We start from the raw sequence: 17,162 nt of genomic DNA, 5'->3' as shown, positions 1-17,162 counted from the left end.
GCTAAAATTGGAATCTTGTCACCAGGAAAATCTGGGCATGCAGACACATTGAAGGGTGAGTAGAGCAGGATTTTATTGGGTAAAAAGGAAAAAAGAAACCTCAGCAAAGCAAGATGGAGCCCTGTTCATAGGCCCCAACCCCACTGATCGATTCTCAGGTCAGTCACCACACAAGCTGAAGAGAGCAGGCTCCTCCCTTGTGTAAGGCACAAATTCACTGGGGCTCCACCCCCGCTTCCCCCAGTGAGCATGTCCGACTCCAGTCCTTTGTGGGCATGCCCAGCCAAGCCCTGGACAGGTTCCGTCACAAAAGCATGTGATATAAACACTTGTGGAGCGAGGCGAACGTTCTCAAGGGACCCCTTTTTTATCTGCCTAGGCATTTAGCTGTCTTATTCCACCCCGCAAAGAAGGACATCTAACTGCTGTTAGGATAAGGATAAGGATGAAGATCCAGCTTTACTGCTTCCTGCTGACAGGAAGTGCTGTTTTGGGGAAATGGCAGTCAAATTTCCCTCAGAGGCCTACCTAAGGTTCCCTGGCAAAAGGGGCCATCCTCTGGGTCCTTTGCATGACCATTTGGAATTTGATGGCCCAAAGGCTAGAAGAGACAAACCGGGTTATTGGAAAAACATATCAAAACAAAGGAAGGCCGTGGGTAAGGACAGCTCAAAAATCCCGAAGCCGCCTACCGGTTTGCACAGGGAGAAAGAGGCCAAAAGCTCCACCGATAAAAGACCTTTTACCCTTTTGCCAGCATGTCAGGCTTCTGGGTTCCCATCCCCTAAGCCCAATCCTAAACCAAACAGTCTAAGGTTTGGGAAATTAATTCTTCCCAGTTTGGAGGATGCATTTGAGGAGAGTGTCCCATAGTATGGAGACATAATTGCCTATTAGTGAAGAGAGGACAGGAGGAAAAAAGAAAAAAGATGTTTCCACACCTTATAATCTTTTTCTAAAGACTTATCTTACTGTTCTTGCACACGTCTCATGTAAATCTATTTCCAGTAGATTCAATTACGTTATAATGGTAACTCCTAGCAATTTGTAACTAATGTAAAACGTGGTAAGTTGTTTTAATTATGTGCTAGGTGCAGCCAAGGTTTGACTCCTTCCAGCATAATTAAGGTTGTGGTTAATTCAATATGTCCCCAGGCCTTACCGATTGTGAAGCAGGCAAGTCAAACAGTTCTCAAAAACCACAAAAGCAGTTTATTACCTTAAAACTTTTAGCAAACTTAGTATCTGACCTGCATAATTTAGTCCACCTATTTACATTTTGATGACATCTGCATTTTGCCAATAACCTTTAAGACTTTTTAGGCTGGGCGCAGTGGCTCAAGCCTGTAATCCCAGCACTTTGGGAGGCCGAGACGGGCGGATCACGAGGTCAGGAGATCGAGACTATCCTGGTTAATACGGTGAAACCCCATCTCTACTAAAAAATACAAAAAAACTAGGCGCCTGTAGTCCCAGCTACTCGGGAGGCTGAGGCAGGAGAATGGCGTAAACCCGGGAGGCGGAGCTTGCAGTGAGCTGAGATCCGGCCACTGCACTCCAGCCTGGGTGACAGAGCGAGACTCCGTCTCAAAAAAAAAAAAAAGACTTTTTATTTCTCAAAGATTAAAGTCATGTGAACTGAAAGATACCACACCTTTTAACCTCCCTTTTAGAAAATATTTGATTCAAGTGCTTATCCTTCTTTAAGTTAGTTAGAGCTCTTTTTTATAGATGTCACATACACACAACACATATATAACTACACAGGCAGAAGGAAACCCAGCAGCCCCAAGATTTTTCATTTGCCAATCTCCTAATTGGATTATTGGCCTCCAGGTGGAGCCCTTTAAGAGACAGCGCTAGAAAAACAAGCAGCTTCTAAGGCCTAATAAACAGTCATAGGTGGGGCAAAAACAGAGTTTGAGAGGGATCTATCCACTTTTAATTCCTGGTGTTCCATGAGGAGAACAGGTTTCTTCCCAAAACGGAGTCAGTGGTGCCTTCTCTGTTTTTCCCAAAGAGTCCCATGCCCCCAGGAGTTATCTTAGGGCTTCTCATGCATGCATTGAGAGTGACAAGGCAAAATGAAGAAAAATAATTCGGTTGATTGAGAAAAAACCCTTTTTCCAGCAAAACAAGATCCAAGAAAAGAAAAACATAAAGACCCTTTAAATACACTTATAACTTAGATACCCACATTTAATTAAGCCGAGTGCTCTTTACTAAAATCCTTATCCCTTGTTATCTGACTTTAGCCACACCAAGCGGCCATATTATTTGCTTTCAAACTTTACTAGAGGCTCAGAGAAAGGAAAATCCAAGTTCATGAGAGGAAGCGAATCAACAAATAGCAAAGGTTGCAGATACCAAACCAGAAAAGATTCCCTAAGCCAGGATTGAACCCAGCTGCCATTGTAAAATGGTGGGGCTAAACAAAACATTGCCACGTGGTTACAGGTCATGCTCCCAAGGATGTAAAACAAGATGGAGGCCTGCAGCAAAGTTTGCTACTGACTCTACAGAAAGGCATGCAAAGCACACCAGATTGGCTACAGCTTAAGACCAACGTCACAAATCCTTTTTCATAATGAAAACTTTACAGAGAATATAAACAGTGATCCTTATCATTTCTGGCCTAGTAAAATGTCTTCTAAAAAGAAAAAAAATAAAAACTCTTACTTAAAAGTTAACTGCTAACAGGGTAGAGAAAAGGAAAAAAAGTTTGAAGTGCAGGGTTAGAAAGACACCTGGAGGAAGAACCTCTTATTATGCAAATAGATTCCTCCAACAGGGAGAGAAACTTAAGAGGGGAGCAGGGGAGCTGCCAGTTTGCCCGTCCATCCGGAAAAAGCAGGAAAAAGCTGACATTCCCAACCCCTGGGAGCAACAGTGGTTGGGAGGGGAGAGACTCATAATTTCCTCTACCTTCAGAAGTTCGAGGACAAAAAGGCTTAGAAGCAAAAGGAAAAAAGATTTTTTGGTTTGCATCTTACCCTTCCTCAAGTCTTCCATCTACATCTGGGTGCCAAAATGTTGCAGAATTTTGCTCCTTAGTTCAGATAAAGCCAGAATCTTATCACATGACCAGGAAAATTTTGGCATGTGGACACATTGAAGGGTGAGTAGAGCAGGATTTTATTGGGTGAAAGGGAAAAAAGGAATAAAATTGAGCAAAACAAAATGTAGTCCTGGTAACAGGCCCCCCACCTCACAGATTGAGTCCCAGGTCCCCATACACGCTGAAGAGAGGCAGCTCCTCCCTTGCGTAAGGGGTGAATTCCCTATGGCTCCACCCACTTCTCCCCCATATGCATATCAGGCTCCAGTCAGCTGTGGGCATCCCCAGACAAGCCCTGGGCAGGTCCCCTCCTCTGCACAAAAGCATCTGATGTAAACACTTGTGGGGCAGGTTGAAGATTCTCTGGGGACCCTTACTTATCTGCCTAGGCATTTGACTGTCTCAGTAAGGTTTGTCTTTATTTGACCTGAGCGCTCTCTCATTGTGAACAGTGTTTTCTCTGGGTGCATTTGTCAAAAACAGTCAGTGACAAGAGTTTAATATCACAGCTGCCTGAGGTTGCAATAACAACTGAAGCAAACAAACAGCTGACTAAAAACTTAAAAAGGAAAATTTGGGAAAGAGGATCTCCACATTGGGCTTTGAAAAGCTCTGACATATTCCTCGAAATCTAGAAGGCGACATGCATGCTCAGTGTTGTATTTATGCCCAGGCAATACCTAAGATGGCCCTAATCTGTCACCTCTGACCTTGAGGCTTCGTGCAAGCAGGGAGTGAAGGCGCGGTAGAGTTGTAAACTGCCTGCAAAAGCATTGAAAGTGTGCTTCAACATGCACATAGAGCTCACCTGGCAAAGGCCAGGAGACTTACTTGTTAGAGGCATTTATGGAAACCTCTGTCTAATCATAAGCTAACCACTAAACTAACAGTAAAACTTCGAGCATCATACATGATATATTGCAGATGACATGATTTTGCATATAGAAAGCCATAAGAAATCCACTAAAAAACTATTAGGATCAATAAGTACAATCAGTGAGATTGCAGAATACAAGATCAACATACAACACTGCATTTCTTTTTTTTTTTTTTTTTTTTTTTTTTTTAAATTTATTTATTATTATTAAACTTCAAGTTGTAGGGTACATGTGCACAACGTGCAGGTTTGCTACATATGTATACTTGTGCCATGTTGGTGTGCTGCACCCATCAACTCGTCATTTACATCAGGTATAACTCCCAATGCAATCCCTCCCCCCTCCCCCCTCCCCATGATAGGCCCCGGTGTGTGATGTTCCCCTTCCCGAGTCCAAGTGATCTCATTGTTCAGTTCCCACCTACGAGTGAGAACATGCGGTGTTTGGTTTTCTGTTCTTGTGATAGTTTGCTAAGAATGATGGTTTCCAGCTGCATCCATGTCCCTACAAAGGACACAAACTCATCCTTTTTTATGGCTGCATAGTATTCCATGGTGTATATGTGCCACATTTTCTTAATCCAATCTGTCACTGATGGACATTTGGGTTGATTCCAAGTCTTTGCTATTGTGAATAGTGCTGCAATAAACATACGTGTGCATGTGTCCTTATAGCAGCATAATTTATAATCCTTTGGGTATATACCCAGTAATGGGATGGCTGGGTCATATGGTACATCTAGTTCTAGATCCTTGAGGAATCGCCATACTGTTTTCCATAATGGTTGAACTAGTTTACAATCCCACCAACAGTGTAAAAGTGTTCCTATTTCTCCACATCCTCTCCAGCACCTGTTGTTTCCTGACTTTTTAATGATCGCCATTCTAACTGGTGTGAGATGGTATCTCATTGTGGTTTTGATTTGCATTTCTCTGATGACCAGTGATGATGAGCATTTTTTCATGTGTCTGTTGGCTGTATGAATGTCTTCTTTTGAGAAATGTCTGTTCATATCCTTTGCCCACTTTTTGATGGGGTTGTTTGTTTTTTTCTTGTAAATTTGTTTGAGTTCTTTGTAGGTTCTGGATATTAGCCCTTTGTCAGATGAGTAGATTGCAAAAATTTTCTCCCATTCTGTAGGTTGCCTGCTCACTCTGATGGTAGTTTCTTTTGCTGTGCAGAAGCTCTTTAGTTTGATGAGATCCCATTTGTCAATTTTGGCTTTTGCTGCCGTTGCTTTTGGTGTTTTAGACATGAAGTCTTTGCCCATGCCTATGTCCTGAATGGTACTACCTAGGTTTTCCTCTAGGATTTTTATGGTATTAGGTCTAACATTTAAGTCTCTAATCCATCTTGAATTAATTTTCGTATAAGGAGTAAGGAAAGGATCCAGTTTCAGCTTTCTACTTATGGCTAGCCAGTTTTCCCAGCACCATTTATTAAATAGGGAATCCTTTCCCCATTTCTTGTTTCTCTCAGGTTTGTCAAAGATCAGATGGCTGTAGATGTGTGGTATTATTTCTGAGGACTCTGTTCTGTTCCATTGGTCTATATCTCTGTTTTGGTACCAGTACCATGCTGTTTTGGTTACTGTAGCCTTGTAGTATAGTTTGAAGTCAGGTAGCGTGATGCCTCCAGCTTTGTTCTTTTGACTTAGGATTGTCTTGGAGATGCGGGCTCTTTTTTGGTTCCATATGAACTTTAAAGCAGTTTTTTCCAATTCTGTGAAGAAGCTCATTGGTAGCTTGATGGGGATGGCATTGAATCTATAAATTACCTTGGGCAGTATGGCCATTTTCACGATATTGATTCTTCCTATCCATGAGCATGGTATGTTCTTCCATTTGTTTGTGTCCTCTTTGATTTCACTGAGCAGTGGTTTGTAGTTCTCCTTGAAGAGGTCCTTTACATCCCTTGTAAGTTGGATTCCTAGGTATTTTATTCTCTTTGAAGCAATTGTGAATGGAAGTTCATTCCTGATTTGGCTCTCTGTTTGACTGTCACTGGTGTATAAGAATGCTTGTGATTTTTCCTGAGACTTTGCTGAAGTTGCTGATCAGCTTAAGGAGATTTTGGGCTGAGACAATGGGGTTTTCTAAATATACAATCATGTCGTCTGCAAACAGGGACAATTTGACTTCTTCTTTTCCTAACTGAATCCCCTTGATTTCTTTCTCTTGCCTGATTGCCCTAGCCAGAACTTCCAACACTATGTTGAATAGGAGTGGTGAGAGAGGGCATCCCTGTCTTGTGCCAGTTTTCAAAGGGAATTTTTCCAGTTTTTGCCCATTCAGTATGATATTGGCTGTGGGTTTGTCATAAATAGCTCTTATGATTTTGAGGTACGTTCCATCAATACCGAATTTATTGAGCGTTTTTAGCATGAAGGGCTGTTGAATTTTGTCAAAAGCCTTTTCTGCATCTATTGAGATAATGATGTGGTTCTTGTCTTTGGTTCTGTTTATATGCTGGATTATGTTTATTGATTTGCGAATGTTGAACCAGCCTTGCATCCCAGGGATGAAGCCCACTTGATCATGGTGGATAAGCTTTTTGATGTGCTGCTGAATCCGGTTTGCCAGTATTTTATTGAGGATTTTTGCATCGATGTTCATCAGGGATATTGGTCTAAAATTCTCTTTTTTTGTTGTGTCTCTGCCAGGCTTTGGTATCAGGATGATGTTGGCCTCATAAAATGAGTTAGGGAGGATTCCCTCTTTTTCTATTGATTGGAATAGTTTCAGAAGGAATGGTACCAGCTCCTCCTTGTACCTCTGGTAGAATTCAGCTGTGAATCCATCTGGTCCTGGACTTTTTTTGGTTGGTAGGCTATTAATTATTGCCTCAATTTCAGAGCCTACTATTGGTCTATTCAGGGATTCAACTTCTTCCTGGTTTAGTCTTGGAAGAGTGTAAGTGTCCAGGAAATTATCCATTTCTTCTAGATTTTCCAGTTTATTTGCGTAGAGGTGTTTATAGTATTCTCTGATGGTAGTTTGTATTTCTGTGGGGTCGGTGGTGATATCCCCTTTATCATTTTTAATTGCGTCGATTTGATTCTTCTCTCTTTTCTTCTTTATTAGTCTTGCTAGTGGTCTGTCAATTTTGTTGATCTTTTCAAAAAACCAACTCCTGGATTCATTGTTTTTTTGGAGGGTTTTTTGTGTCTCTATCTCCTTCAGTTCTGCTCTGATCTTAGTTATTTCTTGCCTTCTGCTAGCTTTCGAATGTGTTTGCTCTTGCTTCTCTAGTTCTTTTAATTGCGATGTTAGAGTGTCAATTTTAGATCTTTCCTGCTTTCTCTTGTGGGCATTTAGTGCTATAAATTTCCCTCTACACACTGCTTTAAATGTGTCCCAGAGATTCTGGTATGTTGTATCTTTGTTCTCATTGGTTTCAAAGAACATCTTTATTTCTGCCTTCATTTCGTTATGTACCCAGTAGTCATTCAGGAGCAGGTTGTTCAGTTTCCATGTAGTTGAGGGGTTTTGATTGAGTTTCTTAGTCCTGAGTTCTAATTTGATTGCACTGTGGTCTGAGAGACAGTTTGTTATAATTTCTGTTCTTGTACATTTGCTGAGGAGTGCTTTACTTCCGATTACGTGGTCAATTTTGGAGTAAGTACGATGTGGTGCTGAGAAGAATGTATATTCTGTTGATTTGGGGTGGAGAGTTCTATAGATGTCTATTAGGTCTGCTTGCTGCAGAGATGAGTTCAATTCCTGGATATCCTTGTTAACTTTCTGTCTCGTTGATCTGTCTAATGTTGACAGTGGAGTGTTGAAGTCTCCCATTATTATTGTATGGGAGTCTAAGTCTCTTTGTAAGTCTCTAAGGACTTGCTTTATGAATCTGGGTGCTCCTGTATTGGGTGCATATATATTTAGGATAGTTAGCTCTTCCTGTTGAATTGATCCCTTTACCATTATGTAATGGCCTTCTTTGTCTCTTTTGATCTTTGATGGTTTAAAGTCTGTTTTATCAGAGACTAGTATTGCAACCCCCGCTTTTTTGTGTTCTCCATTTGCTTGGTAAATCTTCCTCCATCCCTTTATTTTGAGCCTATGTATGTCTCTGCGTGTGAGATGGGTCTCCTGAATACAGCAGACTGATGGGTCTTGACTCTTTATCCAGTTTGCCAGTCTGTGTCTTTTAATTGGAGCATTTAGTCCATTTACATTTAAGGTTAAGATTGTTATGTGTGAACTTGATCCTGCCATTATGATATTAACTGGTTATTTTGCTCGTTAGTTGATGCAGTTTCTTCCTAGCCTTGATGGTCTTTACATTTTGGCATGTTTTTGCAATGGCTGGTACCGGTTGTTCCTTTCCATGTTTAGTGCTTCCTTCAGGGTCTCTTGTAAGGCAGGCCTAGTGGTGACAAAATCTCTAAGCATTTGCTTATCTGTAAAGGATTTTATTTCTCCTTCACTTATGAAACTTAGTTTGGCTGGATATAAAATTCTGGGTTTAAAATTCTTTTCTTTAAGAATGTTGAGGCCGGGCGCGGTGGCTCAAGCCTGTAATCCCAGCACTTTGGGAGGCCGAGGCGGGCGGATCACAAGGTCAGGAGATCGAGACCATCCTGGCTAACACAGTGAAACCCCGTCTCTACTAAAAAATACAAAAAAAATAGCCGGGTGAGGTGGCGGGTGCCTGTAGTCCCAGCTACTCGGGAGGCTGAGGCAGGAGAATGGCGAAAACCCGGGAGGCGGAGCTTGCAGTGAGCTGAGATCCGGCCACTGCACTCCAGCCTGGGCGACAGAGCGAGACTCCGTCTCAAAAAAAAAAAAAAAAAAAAAAAAAAAAAAAAAAAAAAAAAAAAAAAGAATGTTGAATATTGGCCCCCACTCTCTTCTGGCTTGAAGAGTTTCTGCTGAGAGATCTGCTGTTAGTCTGATGGGCTTCCCTTTGTGGGTAACCCGACCTTTCTCTCTGGCTGCCCTTAAGATTTTTTCCTTCATTTCAACTTTGGTGAATCTGGCAATTATGTGTCTTGGAGTTGCTCTTCTCGAGGAGTATCTTTGTGGCGTTCTCTGTATTTCCTGGATTTGAATGTTGGCCTGCCCTACTAGGTTGGGGAAGTTCTCCTGGATGATATCCTGAAGAGTGTTTTCCAACTTGGTTCCATTTTCCCTGTCACTTTCAGGCACCCCAATCAGATGTAGATTTGGTCTTTTTACATAATCCCATACTTCTTGCAGGCTTTGTTCATTTCTTTTTCTTCTTTTTTCTTTTGGTTTCTCTTCTCGCTTCATTTCATTCATTTGATCCTCCATCGCTGACATTCTTTCTTCCAGTTGATCGAGACGGTTACTGAAGCTTGTGCATTTGTCACGTATTTCTCGTGCCATGGTTTTCGTCTCTTTCATTTCGTTTGTGAGCTTCTCTGCATTAATTACTCTAGCCATCAATTCTTCCACTTTTTTTTCAAGATTTTTAGTTTCTTTGCGCTGGGTACGTAATTCCTCCTTTAGCTCTGAGAAATTTGATGGACTGAAGCCTTCTTCTCTCATCTCGTCGAAGTCATTCTCCGTCCAGCTTTGATCCGTTGCTGGCGATGAGCTGCGCTCCTTTGCCGGGGGAGATGCGCTCTTATTTTTTGAATTTCCAGCTTTTCTGCCCTGCTTTTTCCCCATCTTTGTGGTTTTATCTGCCTCTGGTCTTTGATGATGGTGATGTACTGATGGGGTTTTGGTGTAGGTGTCCTTCCTGTTTGATAGCTTTCCTTCTAACAGTCAGGATCCTCAGCTGTAGGTTGTAGCTGTAGGAGATTGCTTGAGGTCCACTCCAGACCCTGTTTGCCTGGGTATCAGCAGCAGAGGCTCAGTTGAAAATGCAGAAATCGCCGGTCTTCTGTGTCGCTCGCGCTGGGAGTTGGAGACTGGAGCTGTTCCTATTCGGCCATCTTGCTCCGCCCCCAGATAAATGATATTTGATCTCTGCCCTCCAGATGCTCACAGGCCAAAGGCAACCCAGAAGCTTTCTGAACCTGGTAGTTTAGGGATTTAGTGGAGGCTTCATCATGGAAGCATGACTGATTATTAACTCAGTCGCTCACAACACTGCATTTCTATACAATAGCAATGAATAATCTGAAAAAAAAAATTCAATTTGCCATAGCATAAAAAAGAGCAACACATTAAAGAATACATTGAACAAAAGGAGTGTAAGACTTACATTATAAACTATAAAACATCACTGATATACCCAAAAGAATTGAAGGCAAGGACTTGAACAGATATTTGTACACTCATGCTCATAACAGCATCATTTATAATAGCCAAAAGGTAGAAGCAACCCATGTCCATTGACAGATGGATCAATTTAAAAAATGTGGTGTGTCCACACAATGGAATATCATTCAGCCTTAAAATGGTAGGAAATTCTGACACTTGTTACAATATAGATGCACCTTGAGGACATGATACTAAGTGAAATAAGCCAGTCACAAAGGGACAAATACTGTATGATTTCGCTTATATGAGGTACCTAGAGTAGCCAAACTCACTTATAGTGACAGAAAGTAAAAAGGTGTTTGCCAGCAGAAGTGGGGAAGGGAGATGGAGAAACTGTAACTCTCATATATTGCTGGTATAAAATGTGACAACCACTTTGATAATCCCTCAAATTTTTTTGACAATCCCTCAAAAGCTAAACACAAGGGCGGGTGTGGTGGCTCATACCTGTAATCCCAGCACTTTAAGAAGCCAAGTGGACCACTTGAGGCCAGGAGTTCGAGACCAGCCTGGCCAACATGGCAAAACCTTGTCTCTAATAAAAATACAGAAATAAAATTAGCCAGATGTGGTGATGCACCTCGTAATCCCAGCTATTCAGGTGGCTGAGGCACAAGAATTGCTTGAACCCAGGAGGTGGAGGTTACTGCGAGCCAAGATCATGCCACTACACTCCAGCCTGGGTAACAGAGCAAGACTCTGTCTCAAAAAAATATATTAAAAAGCTAAAGACAGTTAAACTTTATGATCCAGCAATTCCACTTCTTAGTTATATACCCAAGAGAATTGAAAACATATCTGTGCAAAAACTTGTACACAAGTATTTTTAGAAGCTTTATTCATAATAGTCAATAGCAGAAACAACCAAAGTGTTCAACTAATGAGTGGGTTAATAAAATGTGATATGTCCATGTAATGGAATATGCTTCAGCTATAAAAAGGAAAAATGTACTGATATATGCTACAACATGAATGAACCTTGAAGAAAATAGATACTAAGTGAAAGAAGCCAGACACAAAGCCACATATGGTATGATTCCACCTATATGAAATGTCCAGAATAGACAAATCTTCAGAGACAGAAAGTAGACGAGTGGTTTCCAAAGGGATGGGGGAAGGAGCAATGGAGAGCAACTAGTAGGTGCTGGGTTTCTTTTCAATGCAATGAAAATGTTCTGAAATTAGATGGTGGTTCTTGAATAACTCTGAATGTACTAAAAACTACTGAATTGTACACTTTAAAGGGTAAATTTTATGGTGTGTGAATTATATCTCAATGAAAAAGCATAATATGAATTTGAAATACGTCAATGTAGGGAAACAACTTTAAAAATTTGTCTTTCAACTTCTGCAATTTCCCAGGAGCAAAATTGTTTTTTAGATTGGTAACTTGAAATAATATAGGGCATAGAGTCAGTATTATAGTTTGGAATTCTGACAGTGTAAATATTTTATCTCAGTTTAGTTCAGTTTCTTTACCTATGTATGTATACCAATATACATAAATTAAGTCATCCCGTAGTGTCTGTTATGCAGTGAATAAAATAAAATGTTGATGGGCCGGGCACGGTGGCTCACGCCTGTATTCCCAGCACTTTGGGTGGCCGAAGTGGGTGGATCACCTGAGGTCAGGAGTTCGAGACCAGCCTGGCTAACATGGTGAAACCCTGTCTCTACTAAAAATACAAAAATTAGTTGAGTGTGGTGGTGTGTGCCTGTAGTCCCAACTACTTGGGAGACTGAGGCAGGAGAATTGCTTGAACCCGGGAGGCGCAGGTTTCAGTGAGCTGAGATCGCTCCACTGTACTCCAGCCTGGCCACAGAGCGAGATTCCAGCTAAAAATAAATAAGTAAAATGTTGATGAATAAAAAAACAGATACTACAGCTAAGGAAAAAAGGGGGCATGGAGACAAGGAAGCAAATATGGTGAAATCATGGTACTTGTTGAATGGTGATAGGTGTGTGGGGGGAATTCATTGTCCTATTTTCTATTTCCTCTGGTATGTTTTAAATTTTTCATGTAAAAAAAAATTCCTTTGTTCTCCACATCAAAAGTATTCCCCCAATACCCTGTTTTAAAATGCCAGGGAATGGAAAAGTTTGGGTACTCTCTAAAGATGTCCTTGATGCTGCCAGAATTCCAATTCCAGGATGATAGATATGGAAGGAGTGTGTGGGACCTCACTGTAGTGAATATTTATTGACTCTGTTGCAGTACTTTGAACACAGCTGTGAGATTTAGGCCATCTGGATTAGTTTGCTAGGGCTGCCATAACAAGATATAGTGATTTTGGCTTGCCTATGGCCACCTGCTTGCTGAATCTTCCTGTGGCGTTTTCTCTGCTCATGCATCCCTGGTGTCACGTGTGTCCAGATTTTCTCTTCTTCTAAGGACACCAGTCAGAATGGATGAAGGCCCACCTTAATTACCTAATTTTAACTTAAACTGCCTCTTTAAAGGCCCTATCTCCAAGTACAGTCACATTCTGAAGTACTGGGGATTAGGGCTTCAGCACATGAATTTTGGTGGGACACCAGAGTGATTCAAGAACCTGTTCCTTACCATCTGAATGGGAAGCTTTGTGTGAGACCCTATGCACATTTGAGCACTGGAGCCCTGAAGCCTTTAAGGACCTTTCTTAGTCATTGCCATTCACTATCCCAGAATCTTAGCATGTCTTTCCCCTAGGCTTTTTATTTATAAGCCAACATAGACAAAGATAACAACAAAGAAATCCAAACCGAAAAAAACAGGTAGAACTAAGAATACATAGATTACTTCTAAGAAGCATTAATGGGGAGTGAATTTTAAAAAAGAAGTGGGAATTTCACATGTGCCTCTAAGAAATCAAATTGCTATGTACATGTTCATGTGCATTTATATATATAGCTCCATAACCCCTCATCCAAAACCTTTGGGTCTAAATGTATTTCAGAATTTGAAATTCTTTTTTTGCCTTTTGGAAGGTTAATAGGATTTATATACCATGTGTTATATGTCCCCATTAAAGCCAGAAGCAGCACCTTATAAGTCAAACAAGCATATGAAAATTTATTTGGCAGAAACATATATACTCTATGACCCAGCCTTTTCACTCCTAGGTTTATATTCTTCCAACAGAAATAAGCACACACGCACATGTAAAACACATGTGCACATTATGGCAGCTTTATTTGTAATAGCCCTGAATTAGAAACAACACAAGTGAACATCAACATTAGGTAAATTTTGGTATAAACAATGGAATACTGTGAATTACAGCCATACACAGATAAATATCTCAAAAACAATGTTGACTGAAAGATACCAGACACAAAAATACATAATGTATGATTCCACTTAGACCAAATTAAAAACAAACTAATCTATGAGATGGTGGTAATAGTGGTTATGTTCGTGAGGGGACACTTTTGGGGTGATGGTAAAACAGTTCTTGATCTAGGTGGTGGTTGTATAGGTGTGTTCATTTTGTTAAAAGTTCATGGAAAGCCTATGTGCATGCTATACCTGAATGTAAAAGTTAAAAAAAAAAACGCTGCCACTTAATTTTCTATCATCTTGTTTCTATAATCCATTTGAATCTTTCAAATAGATTCAGATATTTATGGAGCCCTACTAATATGCCAGGGACTACACTAGGCATTAAGGATACCAAAAGAGCCTTATTTATTTATTTATTTATTTATTTATTTATTTGTTGAGATAGGGGCTCACTCTGTCACCCAGGCTAGAGTGCAGTGGTGTGATCTTGGCTTACTGCAGCCTCGACCTCCTGGGCTCAAGTGATCTCCTACCTCAGCCTCTTGAATAACTGCCACTACAGATGTGTGCCACCATGCCCAACTAATTTTTGTATTTTTTTGGTAGAGATGGAGTTTCACCATGTTGGCCAGACTGGTTCCGAACTCCTGACCTCAAGTGATCCACCCACCTCGGCCTCCCAAAGTGCTGGGATTACAGGTGTGAGCTACCGCGCCTGGCAAGAGCCTTCTTTATTTAGCACAGAAGATTGTTTAATAAATACTTCTTGGTTATATTGCTTGCCTGTTTTGTTAGATCCTACATAAAACAAACTCTTAGGGGATAGAACTAGCTACTGAGCTGGTGTTTCTACCGCAGTTCTAACCATTGGTCCTTGCAACTATTGCTTCTGGCCACTTCACTTCTAGCCCTTTGGGTCAGTCAGCTAGACCCCCAAACAGTTCACCTGGGATGGCTCATGGAGAAAAATCCATGCATGGTGGCTGGGGTGGGATGGTGGCATCTCGGAACCTCACAGCACTCCCCTTTTCTGACCTGCTGATCTACTATTTCCCTGATTCTAAACTCCTCACTCCATTCCCCCAGTCCTTTAGTCCCTTACTATGGTCCTTGCCCAACATGGCATCTTTCATTACTGAACCTGTTGACCACCTATTCTTTCTCCTTCCATTTGAATTCAACTGTTTGGTGGTGGCATGAGCAGGGACATTGATTAAGTTAGTGAACTGCCATAAGTATTTGTAAACCCAGTGTATGCAAAAGCCATTAAGAAAATGAAAATTCTCCTGGCCCTGGATTCCTTCTATGCAGCACTGCTGATAAGAAAGACGGGTGAAGCAACGTGTGGTCGAGAGCACTTGGTTTATTTTCACCAGTGGCAACAACAGAGGGAGGAAAATGCACGTGTGTGTCCTGCAGTTCTCAAACTGGTAGACCTAAAACATTTTGTGGACAAGTTGAGCCCTTCCTCGTACTGTTTTAAAGCTGCTCCCCACTCCCTTGAGGCAGTTCATGGTTCCTACTTGCTGGACTTCCACCTGTGGTCTGGTTTACCTCTCTTGGGGTTGCAAGAATATCTTACCTAAATAGTCACTTTCTCTGCATCCCAAGGATCTTGTTGATTGAAACATCTTATTGTATGAGTCAGGTTTATCTAATTCCACTGATTTATTTCCACTAATAAAACACAACCTAATAAAATTCTCAAATATGCATGAACACATAATTATATCCCTTGAAAAATACAAAACTTGTTATAAGGTACATTTCACATGCATGTTACTTAATAATTTCCCCTACAACATAGTAAGTTGCCCTCATTTTTCCTCGCGTTAGTAAACTGGCATTTGGATTTCAGCTTCCTTACCCAGTTGTGGACTTTGTGTACATCTTTAGCCAGTGTGTCACTTCTGTTTGTATTTTGGACCCTAACTTCTCCTTACACCTATAGAAATAGATATTCTTCATGTCCCTGCCAATAATTGGAATGCAGTATTTGCATTTCCTATTCTGAGGATCCTCAGTACTACTTGTTTTCATCTGACCCAGAAAAATAAAAAGTTAAGAAAAAGAAATACTAAAAGGTATTTTTTTCATTCAGCTAGTATGTATTAGGCATTTAGCATTACCAGTTACCACTCTGGCTGCTTAGGTATATAATAGAAAGACATACCTTTAGGCAGTTTTCCACCTGGGTGGACCAGGTGTTCCTTGCCCTCATTCCCATAAACCCACAACCTTCCAGCTTGGGTGTTAGGCCCATTATGAACATGTTATAGTGCTGCAAAGATTTGGTTTATGGCCAGTCTTGGGACCAGTTTATGGCCAGATTTTGGGGGGCTTGCTCCCAACACCTTTTTACCTTTTCCTATGAATAAAACTCCTGGTTATTTTCTTTCCATTGAAATACATTTCATGTCAAGTTGGGTGAGTTAAAAAACAAAAACCAAAAAATCTCACAAGCTTTCAGTGAGTTTGTCATTGCCTCCCAAGTAGCTGGGACCACAGGCACACGCCACCATGCCTGGCTAATTTTTAAATTATTCATAAAGACGGGGTCTCCCTGTTGCCCATGCTGGTCTTGAGCTCTTGAACTGAAGCAGTCCTCTCACCTCAGCCTCACAAAGTGCTGGGTTTACAGGTGTGAGCCACTGTGCCAGACCTTGTGATGAGTGTTTGAAGCTATAAAACATCTGCATGGATAAGTACTAACATAAAGAGATACCTTAATGAATTACCAATGAACTGTAGTAGAGATAAACCTATGAATGGGTTTAATCCATAAGCTTGCTAGCTTTCTTATCAAGCCTCACATGTCTGTCACTTAGGAGAAGCCAGGGACAGGGATTCAGTCAACTGAAGGAGTGAAATTAAGTAAAATGAGGAAGCAAGCAACAGAAGGACATGGAATAATCAAATAGGAGCTGAAAAATTAGTGTGAAATTAATTCATATATCCAAAGAACAAGGCATACATACACACTTATTATATTTGAGCTCTTCAAACATTCCAACATCAGGCATCTAACATCAAAAATATGGACAGGGAGCGGTGGTTCATGCCTGTAATCCCAGCACTTTGGGAGGCCAAGGTGGGTGGATCACTTGAGGTCAGGAGTTCAAGACCAACCTGGGCAACATGGTGAAACCGTCTCTACTAAAAATACAAAAATTAGCCAGGCGTGGTGGTGCATACCTGTAATCCCAAGTACTCAGGAGGCCGAGGCAAGAGGATCCCTTGAGGCTGGGAGCTGGAGGTTGCAGTGAGCCGAGATTGCACCACTGCACTCCAGCCTGGCTGACAGTCGGAAAAAAATAAAAATAGGTAAAGATACAATTAATAGAAAATGGGATTTATACATGACAAATTGTACAATGTACATATGTAATTTTAAAAAAGTAAACAATTGGCCAGGCGTGGTGGCTCACACCTGTAATCCCAGCACTTTGGGAGGCCAAGGTGGGTGGATCACAAGGTCAGGAGATCGAGATCATCCTGGCTCACACGGTGAAACTCCGTCTCTACTAAAAATAGAAAAATTAGGTGTGGTGGCGGGTGCTTGTAGTCCCAGCTACTCAGGAGGCTGAGGCAGGAGAATGGTGTGAACCCGGGAGGCGGAACTTGCAGTGAGCCGAGATAGCGCCACTGCACTCCAGCCTGGGTGACAGAGCCAGATTCTGTCTCGAAAAAAAAAAAAAAAAAAAATTTCCAAAGACCACAAAGT

This window comes from Chlorocebus sabaeus, chromosome 3 (genome assembly GCF_047675955.1).
Source record: "Chlorocebus sabaeus isolate Y175 chromosome 3, mChlSab1.0.hap1, whole genome shotgun sequence".
NCBI lineage: Eukaryota > Metazoa > Chordata > Mammalia > Primates > Cercopithecidae > Chlorocebus > Chlorocebus sabaeus.
This window is presented reverse-complemented; position numbering follows the sequence as displayed.